Below are 21,037 nucleotides of genomic sequence, written 5' to 3'. Positions count from 1 at the left end.
ACAAGGTGATCCAGCCCCCACCTCTGGCTTCACACACAGGCCAGCCTCATCATGCCTTATCCATTGCACGCCCCTCACTTCTTCCCACCCACCACCAAGGTGAGGAACTGTTCCATGTTGTTCTCTCAGAGGGAACAGGAATTGGGCTTCCTGAGGGGGCAGGCAGGAGAAGGAAGTAGCTTCAGGTCCCTCCCAGAACATAGTTGGGATACAGAGCTGGAACATGGGCGTGTACAAATGAATGATGTAGATGGATGTATGTAAGAGGGCTCTCTCTCCTACTGCTCTGGGACTCAGCTAGGAGACCCAGAGTCACATACTCTCAGATAACTTGGTATATGTTTGTGGAATAAACATCCCACCCCAAGACATTACATGCTTGGGCAGTGCGCAACCTGAACACCTGTACATGGGTAACATTTTTTTCCGGGGCTCACAGCTTCACACTCAGGCCTCGTGACTTCTAGGGGTCGTCAGTGGGGAGTCAGCAGCTAAGATGTAATCCCTTGAGCTGTGTTTCTCATTCTCTGACCCTGCTCAGGCTTCACTGCCTGTATGTTGATTGCCTTGGACCAACGGGAAGCGCAGTGTCTGGTGGAAGAAGGAGGATATGGCTCCCCTCGTGGTGCCTTCTTCCCTGTGGAAGGAAGTTTCATTCCCTTTTGCTGCTAACTTCACTAAAAGACATTGATTTTTAAGACATCATTGCTGGGTGCTACCTACCCAGGAATCATGACAGCCTGTCTTCTTGGAACTTGGACCCTTGGATTCCCTGTTCACTCTTCCCATCCTATTCCATTTCTCATGGAACAGTAATATTACAACATTAGGGTTAAAGAAGAAAAAGCATTGCATGACTCCACCTTTGTAGCACAGCGGTCCAGCGGCTCTTCTGCTTTCCCGTGTTCCTGCCGGAGCTTGCCCATGTGTGCATGTTTGTATGTGTTTGAGGACACTCTAAATCCCTGAATTCTAGAGAGCTGAGGGAGCTAGAGAATATCTCACCCCCATTCCCTGCTTAGGTGGGGTGAGGTTCCTCCTTTCTCCTGGGTTGTGGTGTGTTTGTTAGAAAGCAGGAAAGTGAGATTTTGTGGACTGGGGGTGTTTTTATTCTTATCCCCAAGGCGAATCTTGGTCCCCGTGGGGATTCTCAGGAACAGAAGGCTAGACACAGAGCCGATCAGTGAAAGCTGTCCCAGAGAGGAGTCGTTGATAAATTCCTGCATGCCCAGGGGCCGGTTGGAGCTCCTCTGTTTGTGGGAGCCCACAGGAGCCAGGAAGGGGAGCAGGGGCCTGGGGATGAGTGCGGTCCTGCTGCTGGCCACTCCCCTGCACCGTCTGGGAATGAGGCCAAGGTCCAGGTCCCAAGGGCCAGCTTGCAGGAGGATGGGGTTGATCCCTGCCTGTGATTGACGGGTCTGCCTAAGTCCACGGGGACAGCGACTCTTAGAAGGGTGTGAAGCGTTCAGTGCTGGAGAGCTTGAGGTTACCTAGAAACCAAATGACCCCGCCTCCCAACGCTTGCCCTCCCTTCTTTAGAGCTGAGGAGAACTAAAGAGCTGAGAACTAAAAAGAACACTTCTCTGAGCGCGAAGTGGTTTATCCAAGAGGACACACTGCGCCTACCCCAGGCACGGCGGGGCAGGGGAAAGGCTAGTGGGCGTCAGCCCCCAGATGCCTCTGCAAGGCCCACCCCTGATGTTAAGCCCCTGCAGCGCTGCCACCAAGCTGTTCTGAGTCTGAACACCTAAGTGATGATTCTGCCTGTGAGAACTGAGCCCTGCGGGGCTGATGCTGAGGGCCCCGGTAACTGGCCAGAGGTTAGATGATGATGGTGTGGTGCACACACCCCGGAAGCTCTGGTTGGGCAGAGGGCACCCTTCTCAGTAGAGCTCAGGCCAGTTGTCCCCGCAGCTCTCAGTCAGGCTGGCGGCTCTCTGGGTACAAGGAAGGGCTTGGCGCCAGAGGGGCTGCACACGCGTGTGTGTGTACACGCACGCGCAGAGGCATGCGTGGGCATCACTGTTGCTGTTACAGGTGATGGGAACAAAGGCATCTAACAGAAGCTCTTTCCCTGGCAGTTGCCTTCGTTCTTTTTCCCTTGGGGGCGTTCCTCCCTGAGTGGTTGCATCCTTGGGGCCCAGCCCCACCTCTGCCAGGCCTTCTCTGGCTCCCTCCACCATCTCTCCCTCCTGCCCTGCCTTCTGTTCTTGTCTGGGGCACTGGGTCCCACACCTGTTTGCCTCTTGATTTGCCGGTTTTGAGGACAAAGCACGCGTCTCTGGCCATGTGGACGTGACCTTGGCTCATTCAGCAAGTGCAGGGAGCGGGAACCGTGGGGCTGAGTAAGAGCGGGAGGAGATGGAGGTGTGTGCGGGGGCCGGGGGCAGGGGAGGCCAGGCCGGCGGCTGTGCTGCACATAGGGCAGGCAAGCAGGCGTGAATCAAACCCTGGCGCCTGCTGCTGTGGGGCTGTGTGTCCCTGAGCAAGTTACGTAACCTCTCTGAGCACACGGGAGGCAAGCGCACCATCTGCCTTCCCCAGGACGCTCAGGCTGGGAGGGTGAGGGCCTTGTTGGGGGCCCTGCTGTGTCTCCCCACCCCTGCCACCTGCGTGGTGCTCGGTGCGTACAGATGGTGCTGGTGCGAGCGCTGAAAGCAGGGCCCTGAAGCCGTGAGTGGAAAGCAGGGGAAGCGTGCTGCCCGGGAATCGGGAACCGGGCTTGGGTCCTTGCCCGGTCCGTGATGTTTTATTCTGGGCTCTCCCCCCAGGAGTCGGAGTGCTCTGGCGCTGCGTTCCTCTCGCTTCCCTTCCCTCTTGTCGCCTTCTAGTTCCCTGAAGCGTGTTCACAGGCAGCTTACTTCCCTCTTCTTCATTCATTAATTCAAGAGCTGATCACGGGGCCCGTACTAAGTGCCAGGTGCTGGGATACTGCGGTGAGCAGGGCACATCCAGTCTCCGCCCTGCTGATTCACCTTCCGTTGGGAGCTCTGCAGGACAGGCAGCTAGTCGTGCCAAATAGTTAGACTTTGCTGTAACTTCTGGGAAGCGAAGACGCAAGGAAAGTGGGTGGACGGATGGGGAGAGTCTGCTTTGCATGGGGGCCGAGTTCCTTCACTCATAAGACCAGAAGGTGGACCGGGTCACTCTCAGCTTTCTCCAGCTTGCTCTGCCTGGCCCAGGAGTTTGAGGGGGAGGCTGGAAGGGCACCACAGAGCATGGGTAGCTGATCAGGCTTGCAGGGTGTCAGCAGTGTTCCTGTCTCCAGCCAGCCCAACAGCATCAGGAGACCCAGAGGAAGAGAAGGAGCCTGCAGTGATTGGGTGATTCGAGACTCAGAAGTGAGGAGTTTGTGTGATACCTGATTGAGGGTGGGGCCTGGGGGAAGGGACGGGGAAGCCTGGTTCATGGAGATCCCTAAGCTTTCCTTCTGGTCCAGTCCCTAGTAGGTGAGGTGATCCTGACAGGAAATGGGGAGAAGGGAAGAGAGAAAGCCAACTGTGACTCAAGGTGGGGGGAGCAGGTAGAGAAAACCGGAGAGAGAGCAAAGCTGGACAGGCTGAAAGAGATGCCCTCAGCATATCGTCCCTCCACCCACTCCCTCCTTCGACAAGTACTCAAGCACCGTCTGTGTGCCAGAGTCCGCTGTAAGCACTTACGGTGGTGAACGAGACAGAGGAGATTTCCCCCTTCATGGGGTCTCATGGGGAAGACTATGAACAAATACTTGCTCATTTGCTCGGTCACTCAGTCATGTCCACCTCTTTGTGACCCCATGGACTGTAGCCCGCCAGGTCCTCTGTCCATGGGATTTCCCAGGCAGGAATACTGGAGTGGGTTGCCATTTCCTTCTCCAGGGGATCTTCCTGACCCCTGACATGGATTGAACCTGTGTCTCCTGCATTGACAGGTGGATTCTTTACCACCCTGGGAAGCCCATGAATAAACCCAGTAAATCATTTAATCTAGGATGATGATAAGTGCTGTGGAGAAAAAAGTCAGGGAAGGGGACAGCACCTGTGAGGCTGGAGGTCACGGGAAGACATCTAAGCTGTGACATTTAAGCGGTGTCCTTAGTGATGGGAAGGGCACATGAGGTCTGAGACGGTCTGGAGATGAGCCCTCCAGGCAGCAGGACGGCAAATATTGAGGTCCCAGAGTGGGGACATGCTTGGAACATGTGAGGACTGGCAAAGAAGCCAGTGTGGTTGGAGTGGCGAGTGGACGGGAGACCTGTAGGGACAGAGAGGCAGGCCGTGAAGAGAACTTGAGACTTTGCACTAATTGTTAATAGGAAGCCATGGAGGCCTTTCACTATAGGAGGGCATATTAGTCAGGGTTTGCCAGAGAACTGAGCCAATAGGACATAGATATAGAGAAAGATTCATTGTGAGGGATTGATTTACGCACCTCTGAAGTCTGAGGACTCCTACAGTCTGCCATCTGCAAGCCAGTGTCCCAGGAAAGCTGGTGGTATATAATTCAGTCCAAGTCTGAAGGCCTTTGAGACCCAGGAGCAGCAATGTCCAACGACAGGAGAAGACGGGTGTCCCAGCTCAACCAGAGAGAGAGAATTCACCCTTCCTCTGCTGTTTTGTTCTGTCCAGGCCCTAAGTGGATTAGATGAGGCCAACCATGCACCCTACCCACCAGCAGGGTGGGTTGGTATTAGGAGGTGCTTAGGTCATGAGGGTGGAGCCTTCATGAATGGGATTAGTGCCCTTATAACAGTCACTTATAAAGTCACTTATAAGAGAACTTTCTCTCATTGTTCTCTGCCAAATGAGGATGCAACCAGAAGAGGTCCTCACCAAACCCGACCCTGGTGACACCCTGATTTTGGTCTTCTAGCCTCCAGAACCATGAAGAATAAATTTCTGTTGTTTATAAGCCACAGTAACTATGTATTTTTGTCATAGCAGCAGTAGTGGATGAAGACATTTGGGCAGACATGAGACATGGAGACATAAGTTTGGGAGTTTCCAGTGTGTGGGTGATATTGAACGTGTAGTGTGGATGAGACCACTTAGGGAGAGACACATGCTCAGCTCTGAGCTCTCCAGCTCTTGAAGGACAGGGAGTGGAGGAGGCTACAGGGAGGCCAGCAGTGGCCTGTGAGCTTAGAAGAAGCCTAGAAGGCTGTCTGGACACCAAGGGAAAAATGGCTTTCAACAGACAGTGATGCCCGATGGTTGATACAGGCCAAGTAAATGGGTCCTGAGAGCTGATCCTTGGACTTGGGAAGACTAAGGTCTGTGCTGACTTTTGACGAGAGTGGCTTCTCATCGCGGTGGCTTCTCTTATGGGGAGCACAGTTTCCAGGACACGTGGGCTCAGTAGTTTCAGCTCGTGGACTCTAGAGCACAAGCTCAACAGGGATGGCACAGCTGAGGGCTTAGTTGCTCCACTGCACGTGGGATCTTCCCAGACCAGGGATTGAACCCTTGTGTCCTGCATTGGCAGGCAGAGTCCTCGCCTCTGAGCCACCAGGAAAGCCCTGGTTGGCCTCTTCTTTTTCTTTCTTATTTCTCAGCTGTTACTAGAGGAAGGTGTTAGCCACACCCTTGGGGATTTATCGGCCAGGTGTTTCCCTTGGAGCTGCCCCCATGAGTCCCTGGGGAAGGTGGGGGCATCCAGCATCTGCACAGGTGTCCTCGCAGAGGTGGGTCTAAGCGTCAAGGCTGGCTTGCTTAGTTCCCTTCTCTCTTGTTCAGTCCCCTGCTCTCGGGTTTCCCAGTACAGAATTGGTAGTGGTGGCGTTGGCAGAGCTGGGGTCCCTGCAAGGCTTCGGTCTCCAGACCCTGGACAGTGCTGTTCTGCAGCCACCGCAGAGAGGCCTGGGGAGGGGACGGGGAGCCATAGCCAGCCCCAGGCCCAAGGTTGTGTTCCCAGGATTTGGTTCTGCTTCAGGCATCGATCTTCCTGCAAATAAACAGACTGACACATGGCACCAGCCCTCTGTCTGACCCTGTCCTGAGAAATAGAGGTTTTGGCTCTTCACCAAATAAGAACCAAGTGAAGGCAGGGGGAGAAACCGAGGGACGATGTCATGAGGCCAAATGGGTCTGTTCTGGCCAGGAGAACCCCAGAAAAGACTTTCACAAGAATAAGCTGCCTTGCGGCAAGCCAGCAAACAGTATGACTATCCCAGGGAGGGCTTCCAAGCTCCCCAAAGCCCTGAGCCACTTACCCTCCCTGTGAAAAGCTTCCTGCCGCCAAGGCCAGCCACTTCTGCAGGGTGACCTCCAAAATGTTGACCAGGGCACCGTCACAAGGATCCTGTCCCGCATCAGTCCCGGCAGATGCCCTGTTGATCCCATTGATAAAAGCCTACAGCCACTGCCTCCGCCATGTGCCTGGGCAGCCAGCCAAGGCCTGCTTCATTCACTGATGGGCAGCCGAGCCGGGGGAAATGAGGTAGGAGGTTCAGGGGACTCTGCCACAGAGGAGCCGAGCAGAGGCCAGGGTCTGCCCAGACTTCTGGCTAGGAGTGCTGGCTGGAGTCAGGGTCTCACAAACCAAGGAGTAGTTCCAATCCTAAAGGCCTTGGGCTTGAGTGAGTCCAAGAGGAACCCAGAAAGGGGCCCTGGTCCCCATGGAGTCTTCAGCCTGGAAGAGGCCTGGAGAAGTTCTTCCCAAACCTCTGGCCTCATCCACATCCCCTGGGATGCTTGGGAAAATGCAGACTTCCCAGTTCTACCCAGAAAATCCGGTGCTCAGGAGCTGCTCCCAGGAATCCGTATTTTCCACATATTCCTCAGGTTCTTCTCAGAGGTCCTGCAGTGCTGGCCTGGCCTTTGGCGACCCTGAAGCTGGCTCTGCCTTGCTACTGCCCATTGCTCTACCACGCCCCCGGGCTTTACTTCCTGCATGGCACTCATCCCTCTCTGAAACTATCACATTACTTGCTTAGTGGCTAGTTGTCTGTCCGCTGCCGTTGAGATTGTGCTTCCGTGGGCTCGTCTGTCTTGCGTACTGCCGCCTGCCTCATCCAGAGACAGGCTGGCAGGTCATCTGACCTCCGTTCCTGCTGGTTTGCTGATCGGAGTTATGAGGTACAGGAGGCTCTCGGGAAACCTCTGGAAGTTGTAGAGGTTTTCAGGAAAGCTCCTGATGTTCTCCGCTTCTGGGGGGCTGTGCCCTCCACCTGGTGTCAGGAGAGCCCAGGTCTGAGGGCAGCTGGTCGGGTGGGACGGTGAGCGTCGAGCGGTACAGTTGTGTGTGTGGGCGTGTGCCCTGGCTGGGGAAGGCCAGATGACAGTGGAGCCACAGTGAAGACCCCTGAGAACCTTCCGGGCATGTCCCCGGGATCCAGCCTGGCAGGGAGGGGCCCTGCTTTCTGGATCTGCTGGAGGCCCCCATCTCCCAGAGCTGGAGAGTCCTTCCTGTGGGCATGATGAGGATGCTGCTGGAGCCGCTGGGGCAGCCCCTGTGCAGTGCTGAGCCCTCCAGATGAATTCCTTAGTCTAACACTCCCAGTCACCAGGGTTTAGTCGTCGCAGCGTCTCTCTGAGTAGTTCTCTAATGAGCCCCACGGGCTTCCCAGGTGGCTCAGTGGTAAAGAATCCGCCTGCTTTGATCTCTGGCTTGGGAGGATCCCCTGGAGAAGGAAATGGCAACCCACACCAGTATTCTTGCCTGGAAAATTCCATGGACAGAGGAGCCTAGCGAGTACAATCCATGGGGTAGGAAAGAATCAGGCACCACTTAGTGACTAAACAACCAACCGCATAATGAGGCCCACAGACCAGAGGAGGTAGGGGCTGGCATGGGGTACCTACTCTTCCTCCCCTACTGGAGTTATTGGTACAGTCAGAACCAGATGGATAGAATTAATATTTGTAAGAGGGATTTTAGGGTGGAAAATGTAATGCAAAGAACAAATAAAATAGTTGTATGGAGAACCAAAGATCTTTGGAGCTGAAATTAGAAGGCTAATGTGTTGCTCATCTTCCCCAGCCTCAGTTTCCTCACCTGTAAAATGGGAAAACCATCACCCCGTCTACTTATGAGACAGAGCTGGTGTGAGGGTGATGTGAGAGAACACTTGCAGACATGTTTAATAAGCCACAGAGCACACTCCATGCTGGCTGTGGTGATGGAGAGAGGCCATTGGAACTGGGACGGGAGAGGCAGCTCATTCATTTGGTAGAAGTTTCCTGGGCTGACTCTGTCTACAGGAGGACATATTCAAAGGTATACAGGATCCAGTCTCTGCCTCCAGGAGCTCTGTAGATGGTGGGCAAAGAGACCAGGGTGCCCATAACCAAAACTTGGCTACCCTAGGCAGAACTTCCAGAGAGCCTTAGGTAGGTGCAGAAGTGAGAAATCAAGGTAGGCTGCATGGAGGAGGCAGGCAACTTGGGAGACAGAAGGTTGCTTTCCAGGTTTCCACTGTGGCCTGTCTGGGAGACTTCGCCCACCCTGGCTTCTCACCCTCATCCCCTCTGTGAGTCCTCCTGCTTAGAGTGTCTTTTTTCTTTTCCCGCCTCTTCAGCAGAAATGCACTGGGCGTGTTTCATTTATTTATTTAGGCCATGCCATGTGGCATGTGGGATCTTAGTTCCCTGACCAGGGACGAAACCCATGCCCCCTGCAGTGGAAGCATGGAGTTGTAACCACTGGACCACCAGGAAAGTCCTGGGCATGTATTATTTATGATAATTAAGTTAACATTTTATGTTTTGTAGGCTTAAATCTTTTATCTTCTCATAATGCATGGAGTCCCTGGGGAGCCAGCATGTCCGGGCACTCCATGGAGATTACCCCTGAGAAGGAGCCCCTCAGGTGGGCCTGGTCTACCAGGCTGGCAGGGGCACTGCGGTGCCTGGGGGCCTGGCAGCGTGACCCACAGGCTGGGACCACCACTGCATTGCAGTTTGAGAGCCGGGCCACGCTCCACCAGGGTGGGCTGGTGGGGCCCCTGGTCCCCGCCCCTCACTTTCCCTGAGTTCTGCAGACCCGGCTGGGAAAGTCATGTGTAGGGCTTCCTTGGGGCCTGAGTGCTGGTGGTGCCCAGGGAGGCTGACCCATGTCTGCAGCAGCAGGGGCCCGGACAGGAGCCTCACTGGGGGCCCCCGGGTAAATGGCCAGAGTGGGGTGATGCGAGAGGGGCAGCGTGCAGGTCAGTGCTTCCTGTTGGCAAAAAGATGGGGAAATCAGACCGTGTATTCATCTTTGCTTCTGTGCAAATAAAGGGCATCTGGAGGGATGGAGTGTGGCTGTGGCCTGGGTGGGGGAGTGTCAGGAGGACCTTATACACACGTATGTATAGAACGTGTGTGTGTGTGTGTGTGTGTGTGTGTGTGAGTCGTATCCAACTGTTTACAACCCCGTGGACTATAGCCCACCATTCTCCAGGCAAGAATCCTGGAGTGGGTTGCCGTTTCCTTCTCCAGGGGCTCTTCCCAACCCAGGGATCGAACCCAGGTTTGATCATTGCAAGCAGATTCTTTACCGTCTGAGCTATGTATCATTTTGTATTTACATATGTAATTTTTTATGTGTGTGTGTGTATATATATATATATAAACATATATGTTTATATACATACAAATTTTGGAACAGTGTGAGTATATGAAAACCATCTTTAATGTCTTGTTCTAGCAATGGTATGAGGCCCAGGGTTTTCCTGCGCCGGCCTGGGCCCTCAAGCCCCTCCCAGTCTCCAGGGCTCTGGGCCCGGACCACGCCCCCACCCCCAGGCTGTGGCAGCGGTGTGTTCTCCTGGGATGAAACTCGGAAGAAATCAAACATTGATTTCTAAGTGAACACAGCCTCCTACTTGGAGGTCATCGACTTCCATCTCTCGTTCCCCTCTTTTGCTTTGTTAACATCCACACCGTCGACATGATTTTCAAAAGCTGTGTGGGTATCATGCTCTTCCTACCCTTTTCTATTCTGCTTGTTTCTCCTGAATATTCTGTTATCAACATTCCCCGCATTTTTATAAAATCCTCATGAAACACATTTCTAGAATTTATTATAGATTGGTTCTGTACCTTGAACTGCTTCCTAGTCTCTAAGCAGCCTTTACACTCCGACCCTGCCTGGGGAAGGGACCACTGCCTCAGATGCTTGTGGAGGGGACAGAAGGTGCTGATGTCCATAAAGAGACCAGAACAGACATCCAAGAAATGCCTTATGTGTCTGCCTGGCCAGCACAGCCCCCTGAATCTAGGAGGCCTCTTCAAGCCCCCAAACTCTGAGGTTTGGTTTTCCCCATGAGAAAGCGGCATCCCCAACCAGTGATTCCCATTAAACAGGAGGACAGGAGGCTGTTGGGGGCCTAGGAGGAAGGGAGGAAGGGAAGGAGGCAGGCAGGGGTTTGTTTCTGAGGAAGGCAGTGGAAAGTGGGATCTCTTATTTTCTGCCCACTGCCTGCCCTGGGCTTCTTGTTGCAAAAGCGTTGGCCTTTCTGAGGAATTGCCCAGGGTTACATTTCTTCATACTTCCTCAGCTCCCTAAACAAAGGGAGGTGGCTGGCTGGAGCCAGGATGGAAGAGGTCAGTGGTTGTTGAAAGGTGGGAAACCCCAGCTGTCGGGGCATGAATAATTCAGTGCATCAGCAGTTAGCAAGTAATGCTTTTAAGGAGTGAATGGGGAGCTTGTTCGGCTAACGGCCTGATGTCCTTCAACTCTTTGGAGAGCAGCTTTCTTGCATTCCGTGGACTTGGGTGTGAGCTTGCCGAGTGGGAGCTCACGCACAGGGAGGGCCTGGAACGATCGCTGGCTCATTCAGTAAACAAGGCTTCAAGCACCCACTGGGGGCTACACAGGGGAAGGGGTGAGTCCAGATAGGAGCTGGCCCACGGGCTCGTCGAGGTGACCGCTCCTCCACTCACCCAGCAGTCTCCTTCCTCCTGCTTGCCGGGGATGGTGGGCTGGTCTCTGCTCCAAGCACTTTGTTGGCTGAAGCCATGTCCATTTGGGTTCCATTGTCCTCATCTGTAAAGGACAGAGGCACACAGAGGTCCCTTAACGTTCTTCCAGCCCATAAGTGCTTGTTCCCCTGCACAGGGGGTGTCTGGTGAAAGGGGAGGGTGGACTTGACCTGGTCGTGATGGTTGCAGGGCCCTCGAGGCTGCAGTGCTTCCACCCAGACACACTGGCCACTCCCTTCTTGTTGCCCTCAGGTCCTCAATCTCACTCCGTCAGTGGTGCCTCCACCTGCTTTTTTCCTTTCTGGCTGCACTGCACCTTTGCTGTTGCTCACAGGCTTTCTCTAGTTGCAGCCAGTGAGGGCTGCTCTCTTGTTGCAGTACGAGAGCTTCTCACCGCGGTAGCTTCTCTTGTTGCAGCACATGGGCTGTAGGGCAAGTGGGCTGCGGTAGTTGCAGCTCCCAGGCTGCAGAGCACAGCCTCAGCAGTTGTGGCACACAGGCGTAGTTGCCCCCTGGCGTGGGGAATCTTTCTGGACCAGGGATCGAACCTGTGTCCCCTGCGTTGGCAGGTGGATTCTTAAACCGCTGGAACCAGGGAAGTCCTCCCCTCTGCTTTTTGACCCACACTCTGCCTCTTTTCTCTTGCCCACCTCTAAGTGTGATCTGCAGTGGGGTTCTGTGACTTGAATACCTTTTCACGTTTCCTCCTCTTGGCTTTTCCTTGGTAAAGTGGGGTCGAGTGGTGATCGTTTCCTTTCTGGGCCTCTGTGGTAGTTACCACGCTCCACACTTCTTCTCCCAAAGTCTCTCAGCTCTTGCTGGCTCCAGCTGGGCTCTGGGCTCCCCGAGCTGGTCACCATGGCCAAATCTGAACGACCTCCCCTCCCTGGAGCAGAGGGTGTGTGTAAGCTGAGAGCTGCGGATTTGGGGGCTTTCCTGGTGGACGATGGATGAACATAGCTTAAGTTACAGTTAGCTTAAGCTACAGAAGCCCACCTGACCCCCTCTGGCCAGACTGAACAAAGCTAGTTATTCCTCCAAATCCCTGATGGATGAAAACCGCTTAATTTATTAAATGGCTCAGATTACTTCTCTGTGTCCCTGAAGTGTACTCTTCCCTTCCCCTCCATTTATGTAGTGTCCCCTGCACAACAAATGTTTCCCTGCTCCCTGTTTAATTATACTTTACAGTACCTGTATCACCTTGGCTGAATCTCACCACCTCTTGGGGGTGCAGACCCCTAACCTGTAAAATGAGAGGGTTGGCCTAAAGTAGTAATTTTCTAACATTTGAAAGCAGAGGCTTTTTTTTTTTTTTTTTCTTAAAATACATCTGACACAAAGTCTCAAAATACAAAACAGATACAAAGAATGTGTTCCCATAAAAATGGATCCCTTACCTCAAGACTTGGACTTCCTTGGTGGTGCAGTGGTAAAGAATCCGCCCACCGATGCAGAAGACGTCGGGAAGATCCCCTGCAGAAGGTAAGAGCGACCCACTCCGGTATTCTTGCCTGGGAAATCTCATGGACAGAGGAGCCTGGTGGGCTACAGTCCATGGGGTCGCAAACAGCATGCACTGAGCACGCACTGAGCATGCTCGTAAGACTTAGAATGTTCACTTTCGATCAAATCAGTAAGTGAGAAAAATGGGTCCATTGTGATGAAGCAGAGATTTGAAATCAGGGATTATAGTTAATAGGCTTACACATCAGTCTTGGCATTTCAGTATATCCGTCTTGCCTATGTGTAACACAGTCTTAAGAAAATCCTCATCAGCTCACATCTGCAGCTGTAAATAGTAAGCGTTTTCTAAGAGCTCGACTGATAATTGTTGAGCTATTTCCTCTTGAGTGAAACAGATCCAGTAACATGATGGAGGGTTTTGCTTAATTATCTTTTCATAGTGGAATCTCTGACGTCCATTCCTTATCGTGCTTGTGAATGGGATGCTAATCAATACAAAAACTCACAAAAGGCATGAACGTTATCTATGGAAGGAGGAGAGATGGTGGATTGCACTTTTTCTGAGGTTGCGTGGCTGCCATTCATGCCTAGCCTGTTACAGGCTTTTATACACGTGTTTGCTGAATGCAGTCCATGGGAACTGTCTGAGCACCCAGGCTGCTGCTTTTAACAGGGCTGGGCGTGTCTGACTCTGTCCTCACCTGAGACCTCTACACAGCCGTGGCCATGCTCCAAGGAGTTCAAGCACGAGGGGCTTCAGGGCCCCACTGCACAAATATCAGGTAAACATGCCCCAAGTTAAAGTTTTCAGTGGCCGCCCGAGATATCCAAATTTAGTACGTGGCTTAGAGGATAAGGGGGCTTCACTGGTGACTCAGACAGTAAAAAATCCATCTGCAGTGTAGGAGACTTGAGTTCAATCCCTGAGTGGAGAAGAGCCCCTGGAAGAGGGCGTCGCAACCCACTCCAGTATTCTTGCCTGGGAAATCCCATGGACAAAGGAGCCTGGTGGGCTTCGGTCCGTGGGTTGCAAAGAGTCAGACATGACTGAGTGATGAAGCAACAGCAACAACAGAGATCAGCTCACCCCGTTTGATCCCTTGCCTCTGGGGGTCAAGCATGGGTGGGTGCTGAGATGCAGCCTGATGCTCCATCTCCCCTGGGGTTGTACTCAACTCAGGGCCTGAAGCAACGAGCTCTGTGGGTGTCTTGATCTCCTGGCTCCTGTGGGCTGATGAGGAGCGGGAGCTGCCCCCACATGGGAAGCGGCCTCGATGGCACAGCTGACGCTGGTGGTGATGCCGATGGCGCGAGCCAGACAGTGGGTGCCACGTCATCATTGTCATCGTCACCATCATCATCCAAGCAGCCTCCAGACGGTGCGGCTGGGCCCTAGGCTGCACGTGTCTTGTTTTGTCTCTCTATCTCAGGGCAGCCCGTTAAGGTAAGTATAACCATCCCCATTTGGCAGATCAGTAGACTGTTCAGAAGGGATCCATGACTGACTACTAGGTCACACTGCTGCCTACTAAGTGTGTATGGGTCTGAAGCTCGGAGTCTTGGGAGCACCAGCTGGGAGCCGGCACGTCAGCAGTGCTCCCCAGGAGAAACCCGTGTTATTTGTCACTGCGAGGGGCCAGGCAAGGCTGGGCTGGGGGCGTATATACCAGTGGGTGTGCTGTGTCCATTCAGTGTCACACGTATGCCCTTCTGACCTGACCCATCCACATAAGAGGCCGCGGGAAGGCAAGAGGGTAGCCAGGCCTGGCAGCTTGCAGCTGTCCCGCCGGGAACCTCGCAGCCACTAGCCTCCCTGGGTGCTGGCACCCACAGGGGCCCAGGTCATCTCCTGTTCTGTCCAGTTTTCAGTGGCTGTCGAGCTGACCTTCCTGAGATGCACAGCTCTCCCTTCCTGGGATGCCTCCCAGGGCTCCCTGCGACTTGCAAGGTCAGAGCCGGCAGCCGCAGGCCGTGTCTCTGGCTCCCTGGCCTCGTGCCCCCTGCAGCTGCAGCCCACTTGGAGTTCCTTCCTGTTTTCCATAAACGTCCTCGATGTTTTGCCTTTGGCCTTGGCTTATGCTGTCCTCCCTGCCCTCAGTGTCCTGCCCTTTGTTTTGTTTGGCCCAGTCCCCGCCCCCCAAAGCTCAGTTATAGTGCGTTTCCTGCACCTGCCGTCCTGCACCTCTGAGACCCTGCAGGCTCCGGCTTCCATGCCCAGCCCCAGCGCAGCCCCTCCTCTGTTGCCTGGCCTTGGCCCCACCACTTTCCCAGAGTCTCCTTTCCTCCTCCACCCAGGCGTGTGCCTGCTGAAGGCGGGAACTTTGTCTCATTTGGTTGTGGTTCCGGACAGTTGTCTGCAGACAGTTGGCACTCAGCACGTCACACAGGTGAGCCTAGGGTGACAAGCACCCAGCTCTTGGAATCGGAGGATCTGGGTCTTGTCCTGGCTCCCTCTGCGAATCTGCATAATTTACCTGCAGAGAGAGCTTTCTGATGCAGGTGGTTCTCAGACTCTCTTTGAGCAACTCCGGTCCAGGTTGACTTTGAGGCAGGCGCTTTCCTTTTAAGTGAAGTATAGCCGAGTTACAATATTGTGTTAGTTTCTGGTGTACAGCAGAGTGATTCAGATATATGTATGCGTATTTCTTTCTCATGATCTTGCTACTATAGATTATTACAAGCTATTGAGTACAGTTCCCTGTGCTATACAGCAGGACCTTCTTGTTTATCTGTTATATGCATAGTAGTTTGTGCCTGCTAATCCCAAACTCCTAATTTATCCTTCCCCTGCCTTTCCTCTTTGGTAACCACGAAAGTGAAAGAGGAGAGTGAAAAGGTCGACTTAAAGCTCAACATTCAGAAAACGAAGATCATGGTGGCATCTGGTCCCATCACTTCATGGGAAATAGATGGGGAAACAATCTATTTTTCCAATCTATTTGGAAAAAATATCAGACTTTTATTTTGGGGGGCTGCAAAATCACTGCAGATGGTGACTGCAGCCATGAAATTAAAAGACGCTTACTCCTTGGAAGGAAAGTTATGACCAACCTAGATAGCATATTGAAAAGCAGGGACGTTACTTTGCCGACTAAGGTCCGCCTAGTCAAGGCCATGGTTTTTCCTGTGGTCATGTATGGATGTGAGAGTTGGACTATAAAGAAAGCTGAGCGCAGAAGAATTGATGCTTTTGAACTGTGGTGTTGGAGAAGACTCCTGAGAGTCCCTTGGACTGCAAGGAGATCCAACCAGTCCATTCTCAAGGAGATCAACCCTGGAATTTCTTTGGAAGGAATGATGCTAAAGCTGAAACTCCAGTACTTTGGCCCCCTCATGTGAAGAGTTGAATCCTTGGAAAAGAAGCTGATGCTGGGAGGGATTGGGGGCAGGAGGAGAAGGGGACGGCAGAGGGTGAGATGGCTGGATGGCATCACTGACTCGATGGACGTGAGTCTGAGTGAACTCCGGGAGGTGGTGATGGACAGGGAGGCCTGGCGTGCTGCGATTCATGGGGTTGCAGAGAGTCGGACACGACTGAGCGACTGAACTGAACTGAACCACAAGTTTGTTTTCTATGTCTGTGACTCTGTTTTGTAAACAAGTTCATTGATACCATGCTTTAGATTCTACATTCAGTGATACCGTATGGTGTTTGTCTTTCTCTGACTTACTTCGCTTTGTCTGGTAATCTCCAGGTTCATCTGTGTAGCTGCAAATGACACTGTTTCATTCACTTCGTTCCAGTGTGGCTGCGTGGTGCTCTGTTCTGTGTACATACGCTGCCTCTTCTGTACCCATTCATCTATCGTTGGACATCATGGTGGCTCCCATGTCTTGGCTATTGTAACTACTGCTACAGTGAACTTTGGGGTGCATGTATCTTCTAATTATAGTTTTTTCCAGATATATGCCCAGGAGGGGGATTGCTGGATTATATGGTAGCTCTATTAATATTTTTTTTTTTTGAGAAACCTCCGTACTATTTGCATAGTGGCTACAGCAACTTACATTCCCACCAACAGTGTGGGAGGGCTCTCTTTTCTCCACACCCCTTCCAGCATGCATTATTTGTGGACTTCTAAAATGATGGTCCATGATTGGTGTGGGGTGATACTTCATTGTAGTTTTTTACCACAATGTTTAAAAATTATTGGTTGATTGATTTGGCTGTGCCAGGTCTTAGTTGCGACCCTCGAGATCTTCGATCTTTGTTGCAGCAAGCAGGATCTTTAGTTGTGACGTGCGAACTCTTAGTTGCAGCCTGTGGTATCTAGTTCCTGCCCAGGGATCGAACCCGGGCCCCCTGCATTGGGAACGTGGGAGTCTTAGCCACTGGACCACCAAGGAAGCCCCCCCTTCAATTTTCTCAAGTGCCCTGTGAGATGGGTCCCAGGAGTGCAGGAGGCAGAGCTCAGAGGGATGCCTGGCCTTGCCCCGGAGCAGAGCCTATGGATAGCTCAGGTGCCAAGCCGACCGGCTGCGTCTGGAGTGGGCACATTGGGGGCTTCCCCTTAGTACCCATTCCCTCACCCGCACGGCTCTATTACAAGCCTCCTTCATATCAGATGCCAGGTTTGAATTTGATCCAGGCTCCCATTTTTCTTTTCATTTTCACAAAACAAAGATTTTACTTTTCCTTTCTTCAACCTCGCCCTCCCCCACATAAACTCCTGTGAAAATAGCTTGTGTAGCTGAGCCTCAGGCCAATTTGTGTCTTTGTGCTCAGCACACACACTCCATCTTTCCCACCACAAACAGCTTTGCTCAGAAGAAATATGTTTTCCCTCTGCAAAACTGCCATTTTAGGCCAACACAGAGGAGGCAGAAAGAGACTATTTCACTTTTTCTTCCCCTGGAAAAACCCACCAAGATGTTGTTTTCCCTTGCTTTTTCTGGAGGGGAGATATTTCTTGACAGTTTTCGTTGCTAATCTGGCTCTCAGCCCTACGTCTGGTGCCAAGTTGTGAAGGAAGCAAAGGGAAAAACTAGTTGAGCAAAGGCAAGATTCTCCTAGAGGGGCACCAGAATCCTGCAACTCGGGAGTTAGCAGAGACCCGGTGCTGAGCCCTGGCTCACGTCCCCCAGAGGAGCTCCCTCTCAGAAGCCCTGTGGGGGGGGACACCCCTATGGCAGGGCACGGGCAGGATGGGGGTCCCGCCTGGTGTGCACTCATTCAACACAAATCCTGCCACACTTGCTTCCCACAGGCTGGGGACTGGGTCTGGGGGCTTTGAGATTACAAAAATGAGTCAGTCATAGATTCTGCCTCTGCACAGACTAGCGGGGCTTCCGGAGTTGCTCAGCGGTGCACAACACACCTGTCAATGCGGGAGATGCGGGTTCGATCCCACAGTGGGGAAGATCCCCTGGAGAAGGAAGTGACAGCTCACTCTAGTATTCTTGCCTGGGGAATCCCATGGACAGAGGAGCCTGGCGGGCTACAGTCCATGGGGTCACGAAAGAGTCGGACGCGACTGAGCGACTAAACAATGAAGGGAGTGAAGATTCGTATGTGTATTTACTGTGACGTTGAGTAAGAAGTGAGCTGTGTTGACTAAGAACGGTGGATAAAGCCCCAGTTCCTTATGTGAGGTTCATCTGAGCTAGGGAATTGAGGGAGGTGTTAGGGGGAGGAGGTGGCACTCAGTTTGAGCATGAACTTTCCACGGGGGTCCTTGCTGGTGCCCTGGAGTTGGCTGTGTGAGCCTTGCCTCTCTCTTCCCTCTCTTCTTCCTGGACCAGCTCACTGTGACTCCCCTGGGAGGGGGGGTGTGTGTATGTGTGTTTGTGTGTTTGTGTCTGTGTGTCTGTGAGGTCTTCCCGTGCTGGCAGACAGCTGCTAAATGTTCTGAGGCTCGTTTCTAGGCTCTTCCTGGACCCTCATAGCCTTGCAGTTTCGTTCTCGTGACCCATCTCCATGGTGGGAGTAGAGTGGTCCTTTCCACCATGGAACCAACTTGCTGAGCAGGCCGCGCTGGTCTTTGCCGGGCCGTGTGCTCAGACTTCAGTGCCAAGCAACCTTCTGGACGTAAGAGAAACCACGGAGCCAGCACAGCGTGGAGGTGGGACAGCACCACGAGATGTGATGCCCGTGGGCCTCTGGGCCCGGGGACCACCATGGACTGAGGGAGCAGCCCAAAGGGCCCCAGACGCTTCCCTCCCCTTACCCCCTCGGCTTTTCTCTCTCAGGGTCAGGTTCTTCGGGGCTCAGCTTGGGTCAAGTGCTCTTCTGGTGAGAGGGAGGGATCTGGGGAAGTGACTCTGATTGGCCCAGCCTGAGTCAGTCTGCCTGTGGTCCAGTGGATAGGGTGGTCTCCTCGAAGCCGGCAGGGCCCACCCCTGTGGTGGGGGCGTGGCAGCTGGAGAGATGGGAGGGTCACGGTGAGCTGGGGAGGTGGCCGCTCTGCATCCCCTGTGCCAGCTCTGCTTGTACTGGCCATGCCACCCCTCTGAACCTCCACTGGCTAGTCTTTAGAATGGCAACAAGACCACCTACTTCATAGTCTTCTTGTAACGATTAAATGAGACAGCACCTGGAGCTTTTCCGTAGGCCTGGCACTTGGCTCATATCTATCTTATTTTTTAATGATCGTGTCTGTTTTTGGCTCTGCTGGTCTTCTTTGCTGCGTGGCCTTTTCTCTGGTTGCGGAGAGCGGGGGCTGCGCTCTCACTGCAGTGCACAGGCTTCTCATTGCGGTCGCTTCCCTTGGTGCAGAGCAGAGGCTGTTTGTTGCATGAGCTTCCGTAGTTACAGCACGCGGGCTCAGTAGTTGCGGTTCCTGGGCTCTAGAGCCCAGGCTCAGTAGCTGTGGCATATGGGCTTAGCTGCTCTGCACCGTGTGGGATCTTCCTGGATCAGGAATCGAACCTGTGTCTCCCGCTTTGCCAGGCGGATTCTTTACCACTGAGCCACCAGGGAAGCCCAGCTCATATCTGTTAAATGGTGGTGACGTGTGCTGGATGGTGGGTCTGAAGGGAGGCGTTCCCCGGCGGGTCTCCAGATCTGGGTGCTTTCAGATGAGGACATTGAAGTAGGAGGTTTCACGTCACATCGTCTCCACCTTCCTTCCACACCTTGGAGATTGTAGTTGTGGCTGGTTAGCAGACTCTGCCGTGAGTCTCCTGATACACCCAGCAGAGCCAGCTCCTCCTGCCCAACAGGAAGCCGGGCCAGGGGAGTGTGGTCCTGTCCTCACAGGCACAAGGATGTTCACTGAGTTGTCTATCTGTCCATACCCCCAACCCGCCTACCCACCAGAAACGGTACTTGACTTGCAAGGCCTCAGGTTCTCAGCAGGGGGTCATTGCTGGTGGTTGTCATTCAGGCATGTGCTATATTTCTCAAGAGGAAGGTTATATTTTTCTGGGACTTGTCACTAGGATCAGTTTTTACTTTTGAGTTGATCAGGGTCCTCAGTCTGAGGATTTTCCGGTGCCTTGTCCCTGGTGGCATTTGCCTGCGATGCGGGAGACGTAGGTTTGATTCCTGGGTTGGGAAGATCCGCTGGAGAAGGGAATGGCAACCCACTCCAGTATTCTTGCCTGGAGAATTTCATGGACAGGGGAGCCTGGCGGGCTACAGGCCATGGGGTCGCAGAGCATCGGACACGACTGAGTGACTAACACACACACACCTCCCTGTAAGATCCCCCATTGGTACACAAGGGACCCCAGCTATCAGGTGTCTGGAGAAAGAACAATGCCCACGCAGGGTTCTTGATTTGGGCAGTCTGGAAGGACCAAAACTGTGAGACTGATGTTACCGGGACAGTTGTCCTGGTGTGGCTGGATTTCGGACCATTCTGGAGGATGTGTTGGCATCCAGGTGGAAAGGGAATAGGAACGAGGGCATTTAGGCCAGGGGACAGTATGAGGAGCCACCCAGAGATAGAGAGGAGCCCAGCTTGGGCAGGAAAGAGACAGGGAGCTGACTGAGCTGGAGTGGAGACATGTGCAGGGTGAGCTGAGACAGGCATGGGGTGGGGACCTGGATTACTGCAGAGCGTGAATGTTGAATAAAGAATGGACCTAATCCAGTGGGCACTCGGGAGCCATAGCAGGTCGTGGAGGGATGTGTGTGTGTGGCTAGAGTGTTGTTATTGCAGATTTGTGTGTAGGACGGACTAGTAGACCAGTTAGACTATAACAGTTGTTTCAAAGTGGATGGAAAATAGTTCCAACCAGCATGGCACAGCAGGGCTAGAAAGGAAAGGATTAGTCCAAGAGAAGATCTGAAGGAAAAACTGAGAGACAAAAATATGAGCAAGAAGGAGGGGTTAAGAGAATCCCAGGCTTCAGATGGGTAGGAGGGCAACAGGAATCCCACTGAGGATGTAGAGGTGGGTGCCTTGGCAAGGGCGACCATGAGTTCTTCTGCTTGACATGCTGAACATCTTAGTCCTCTTGGGCTAATCTAATAAAAACCGTAGACTGAGGGGATTAAGTAACAAAAATATTCCTCTTAGTTTCTGGAAGCTAGAAGTCCAAGGTCAGGGAGATCATATAGCTGGGTTCTGATGAGAACCTTCTTATTAACAGTTCACTGGCAGCTGCCTTCCAGCTGTGTCTTCCTGTGATGGAGAACGGGAGCTCTGGTCCCTTCTCTTTCTAAGGCCCTCATGACCTCCTGGAACCCAAATCACCCCCGGTCACCCACCTCCACATTGTGATTTAGGGTTCGGCACATG

Source organism: Capra hircus, chromosome 8 (assembly GCF_001704415.2).
Source record: "Capra hircus breed San Clemente chromosome 8, ASM170441v1, whole genome shotgun sequence".
Taxonomy (NCBI): domain Eukaryota; kingdom Metazoa; phylum Chordata; class Mammalia; order Artiodactyla; family Bovidae; genus Capra; species Capra hircus.
This window is presented reverse-complemented; position numbering follows the sequence as displayed.